Genomic DNA, 5832 nt, shown 5'->3' on the forward strand with positions numbered 1-5832 from the left:
GCCACCAAAGGACTTCACCTGGGTGGAAGGGCCTGGGCAGGAACCTGACATAGAGCAGGGTCCTGCCCTAGGCTGACTAGATTCCAGGCTAAGTAAATCCTATTTGCTAAATAATTGCATTTTTCAGCTAAATGCCCACAAGTCATCAGTTACCGCCAAACTTAGGGTAAAGTGATATGAAAGAAGTGAAACAGATACAGAGAGAAAGTGACATAATATTGGGAGAAGAGAGGAGGGTGCCCGATTCCAGAGTGTGTCACCCAAGAACCACCCTCTCACAATCCAGGACCCCTCGGGGGATGTTGGAGAGCCAGTTTTGGGCCGATCCTCGCAGGTCAGATGGAGGGACCCCACCAGTGCACGAATCCAAGCACCGGGCCTCTAGTTAAGCTATATAAGGCTATAGTAATCAAAACAGCAAGGTACTGTCATAAAAGCAGACATATATGTCAATGGAACAGAATAGATATCTCAGAAACAAACCCACATCTTTATGGTCAATTAATATTTGACAAAGGAGAAAAATCATACAATGGTGTGAAGACAGTCTATTCAAGAAATGGTCTTGAGAAAATTGGACAAATAAATGCAAAAACTAAAATTAGACCACCTTCTTACATAATACACAAGAATAAATTCAAAATGGTTTAAGTACTTAAATGAAAGACTTAAAACTATAAATATTCTATATGTAAACATAGGCAGTAAAGTCTCAGATATTTCCTGTAGCGATATTTTTTCTGATATATATCTTTGGGTAAGGGGAACAAAGAACAAATAAACAAACGGGACTACATAAAACTAAAAAGTTTTTGCACAGCAAAGGAAACCATCAACTAAATTAAAAGACAACACACTGAGTGGAAGAACATATTTGCCAATAATACTTCGAATAAGGGATTAATATCCAAAATTTATAAAGAACTCAACTCAGCACCAAAACAAAAACAAACAAAAAATTAACTAAAAATAATCCAATTAAGAAATGGCCAAAGTACCAAAATAGACACTTCTCCAAAAAAGACATATAACCACTCACCCTTCAGAATAGCTACCATCAACAAATCAACAAATAACAAGTGAGGGTGAGGACGTGGATGTGGAGAAAAGTAAACTCTAGTACACTGCTGGTGGAAATGGAAATTGGTTCTGTCATTATGGAAAACAATATGGAGTTTCCTCAAAAAAATTAAATATGGAAATGCCATTTGACCCAGTGATTCCACTTCTACGAATATATCCTAAGAAACCCGAAACATCAATCAGAAAGAATGTGTGCACCCTTATGTTCATAGCAGTACAATTTACAATAGCTAAGATCTGGAAACAGCTCCAGTGTCCATCAGTAGGTGAGTGGATAAAGAAAGCTGTGGTACATTTATACTATGGAATACTATGTAGCAGTAAAAAAGAAGGGTCTCTTACCCTTTGATACAGCATATAGGGACCTGGAGAGTATTATGCTAAGTGAAATAAGCCAGTGTGAGAAATACAAATACCATGTCATTTCACTTATATACAGAATTATTGAACAAAATAAACAGAATAGAAAAGCAAACAACAACAAAATAACCCAACAACAACAAATAGACACAGGCATCAATACGGTGATTGCCAGAGGGAGAGTGGAGACCATCAAATAAGAAAGCTCCGAAATAGACCTATGTACACACATATATATCTTTACATACAACATGCAACAGAGCTGGCATTAGTGTTAATTGCATTATTTGACAATGAGACAATGGTGTCAACAATTGGTCATCCATATTGAAAAATAAAATTAGTTCTCTGTCTAAAATCATATACAGAAAATCAGTTCCAGATGGAATAATGACTTACATCTATAAAGTTAAATTATAAAACGTTTTTAAAAATAGTTTTATGACCTTGTGATGGAGAAAACTTCATAATCAAGAAACAAAATAAGATAACCATAAAAGAAAAGTTAAGTAACTTTATCCTAATAATTAAGATAGAATTTTCTAAATGACAACCAGAAAGTATATATTTCCAACAAATTATCTGTCAAAGGTTTATTACCATTAATGTGTATATTATTTTTTCTAATTAACTCCAAAATTTATCCCTACCTGGTCTTACCCCTTCTCCATTTGACCCTCTGCATTCTATCCTCTCACAGCAACCAGAATAGTGCTTTACAAATGTAAGTTAGATCACAGTTTCTGCTGTGACTCTGTAATTGCTTCCCATTTTAATCAGATTAAAAGGCTAAGTCCTATTAGCTCTTTTAACTTATCTCCTATTACTCTCCCTCCTTGCTTACTCCGCTTCCAGCCATACTGGGCTATTTTGCTCTTCCATGAACATGTCAGGTACATACTGCCTACTTGGATCCTTTATTTAACTGTTTCCTGTGACTGTAGTGTTTACCAATCAGGTATCCTCATGAAATTTCTTTTTATCCTAGAGGTCTTTGGTCATACAACACCTTAATGCAAGGTACCTTTATCAACTTATTTTAAATTATACACATTTCTTTCCCAGCACATTCATCTTACCTTGCTATTTTTTTCTACAACACTTCATGTATTTGCTAAGGCTGACATAACCAAATACCATAAACTGAATGACTTAATAAACAGAAATTTATTTTCTCAGCTCTGGAAGCTGAAGTCCAAGATCAAAGTGTTAGCATTTGTGGTTTTTCCTGAGACCTCTGTTCTTAGCTTCTGTATGGCTACTTATTGCTGTGTCCTCCATGGTCTTTCCTCTATTAATATGCACTCCTAGTGTCTGTGTGTCCTAATCATCTCTTCTTCTAAGATAATCAGTCATATTGGATTAGAATCGACCCTAACAACTTCATTTTAAGTTAATGACCTCTTTAAAGGCCCTATCTCCAAATACAGTCATGTTCTGAGATACTAAAGGTTAGGACTTCAACATACAAATTTGAGAGGGGACACAATTGAGTTCATAACAAGCACTATCATTTCACAACATGAAATGTGTTTATTATATAGATATTTTTGTATTTTATCACATTAGAATAAAACACAATGTTTTCCTTCTGTTTTGTTCTCTGAAGTGTCCTAAGTACCCACTTCAATGCCTAAAATACACAATAAATGTTTGCTGGATGAATAAAAAAATTATAGTTTAGTAAATAAATGGAAACCAACCAAATGTCCATAGATAAGAAAATGAATAAATATATTGTGTTATAATCACCAGTGAAGTGATTCTTAACTTTTAACATATGAATCTTTTGGCGATCTTGTTAAATGCAATTTCTGTTTCAGAGATTTTTGTAGTGCAGCCACAGATTCTGTATTTCTAACAAACTTACAGGTAATTCCAATGTTGTTGGTCAGGGAACAATCAGAAGACACTTTGCACAGCCAGGCTTTACAGAAGAAAGATAAATAAATCTCAACAAATTTGGAATGAAATGAACCTTTAAGTAAAATGGCCAAATTACAAAAGAATATATGCAGTATAATTTTATTTATGTGACTGTATAATAAGCAAAATGAAACATGTGGAAGAAACTAAAGAAAAACAAAGTAATAATTAACAGAAAATTAGAATAATGGTTACAGTTTAGGGTGCAGAAGGGTGATAAATGGGGAGGTACATGCAGGGATTTTATATGTATTAGTTCATTCTATATTTTACTATTTAATGAGTGTACCATTACTCATTTAATTTGTGTTTTCTGAAGTGGGCATGTACGTAATGAGCACTCCTGTGTGTCTAAGAAATATTTTACAAATAAAAGAGTAAGCAGCATTAAGATGTCAAAGAGGCTAAGAGATAAGTAGGAAGAGAATAAATGCACAAAGACCAATATCTTTTGTCTTCCTGTTCCAAACATTAATCAGCCTCTACTAAATGCTAAGTCACAGAGAGAAATTAGAATTAGCTTCTGTCCATAAGCAGCTCTTGGAGACATAAGTTTCAAAACCATAGGGAAAATGTAATTTTCTGTTTCCTAACAAAGATTAAAACATCATATAAATTCTTTGTAGAGAAATTCAGATTTTTGCTTTTAAAAATTTGCTTCATAAACTATCATTGATTGCTGACACACCAGCTAAAGTTCTTTTAATCATGGTTACTGTGGGTGATGTGAATATTTTGCACTTGGTATGCAGAGCAGATATCATGGAACAAATATGTATTGAAAATATGCTTCTAATATTAATATATTTAAAAGTTGGTTTCAATATCCTTCTGTATGTTTTATAATCTGGCTTTTCAGGAATCCTTGGCTTTTAAAAACTTTTCCTATTGGAAGTGTCATTTACACGTACTCTAGGGAATTTCACAAGCCTGAGAAATTGGCAGAGAATAGTGCTGTACTCCTGAAGTTATTTCTTTAATTTAAAACATTTCAACACATGGATTTTGTCAGAAAAGAAATCTCACTATCTGTTCCAAATGTTACATTAGTTAGACAGAAATAGTGTAATACAGGTTTTCATTGCATTATAATTCAGAAAAACTTTTCTTGGAGTAATGTACTATATTTAGATGGACAGTCATTAGATGGTTGGCTTTATAAAAGACTCAGCCATCAATTTTACAATTTTAGTTCATAAAAGTGATTGATATGGATCTTAAAATAACTTGTATATTGTGTATTTATTCATTAGCTTTACTGATAGGGAAAGTAGAATTTCAGGTTTGCAGATAAAACACGGCTCTATTTCTTTAACCCTTTACCAGGCACAGTTTTGCATTATCATATAAAAAACAAATCCAGGCTAAGCAAGAAGACTCTTTTATTTAAAAAGATTATTACAAAGGGAAAGATACTTTTGACAGTGGTTGGCAAACTTATTAGTCAACAAAGCCAAATATCAGCAGTACAATGATTGAAATTTCTATTGAGAGCCAAATTTTTTAAACTTAAACTATATAGGTAGGTACATTGTTATTAACTGAATTAGGATACTCCTAAAGCTTAGGAAGAGCCACACTAAAGGGGCCAAAGAGCCGCATGTGGCTCCCCAGCTGCAGTTTTCCAACCGCGGTGAGAAGATGGATTACTACTACAGGGGGAATGCTATAACTTTAAGGTCTGCAAACAACTCAAATGCAAGGCAAAAAGGTCATTTTTTAGAAATTACATGGGCATACTTCTTCATCCATGCTTGAGCTATTAAATCATACTTTGGCTTATCATTTATGTAAATCTTCCCAATTTCTGGAAAGAGAATATTGTGTGGATTGGGATGACATAACATGGCGCTGAGTGAGAGCAATACTTTGGAAACTGTGTGTGCGGAAGACCACTAGGCGTTAAGGATGGCCAGACAGACGCACCCATTATGGTTTATGTTCGGATGGCAAATTCGGGTTTTAAATTGGATCTTGGGTGGTTTGAAGGGGTATTCCCACGGGAATCGATGGTAAGGAAGAAGACCCCTCCCTGGTAGGGGCTGTCCCTGGGCCCCAGTACAATTCCCTGCCAGTTGAACAGGTTTTCTGTGATGGGTCCTGCGGAGCACAGCTCTGGGGGTTCCCGAGAAAGGTGGAGGAACTCCTTCTGGAGGCACTTTTCGGCCAGAGACAGAGCCATGGGCCGATTCACGTCGGGAGGCGTCCTGATAGGCATAAGGTGGGGGAGACCACGGTTAGGGCGAGTGGCAACCCACCGGGCCCGGGAATAGGTGAGCCATGGCTGGACTCTGGGGTGGAGGTAGGTGACAGGGGACAGGGAAGGTGGTGGAGAGGAGGGTTGAGGAAGGAAAGATGGGAACTCGGCTGGACTCATGGGCTACTGGACACCTGTGTTCCACAAGGCAGCTGGCTCCACAACCGCTGCCACTGCCCCTCTGCCAGCAGCTCCCTGCTGTCCTG

At 36.5% G+C, this 5832-nt stretch overlaps 1 pseudogene; it reads right to left on the reverse strand.

The window, feature by feature from the left end:
- Positions 1–5081: 5081 nt before the first annotated feature.
- Positions 5082–5587, reverse strand: LOC132223530 (ubiquitin-conjugating enzyme E2 D2B-like; annotated as a pseudogene).
- Between the last annotated feature and the right edge of the window lie 245 nt (positions 5588–5832).

Source organism: Myotis daubentonii, chromosome X (assembly GCF_963259705.1).
Source record: "Myotis daubentonii chromosome X, mMyoDau2.1, whole genome shotgun sequence".
Lineage (NCBI taxonomy): Eukaryota > Metazoa > Chordata > Mammalia > Chiroptera > Vespertilionidae > Myotis > Myotis daubentonii.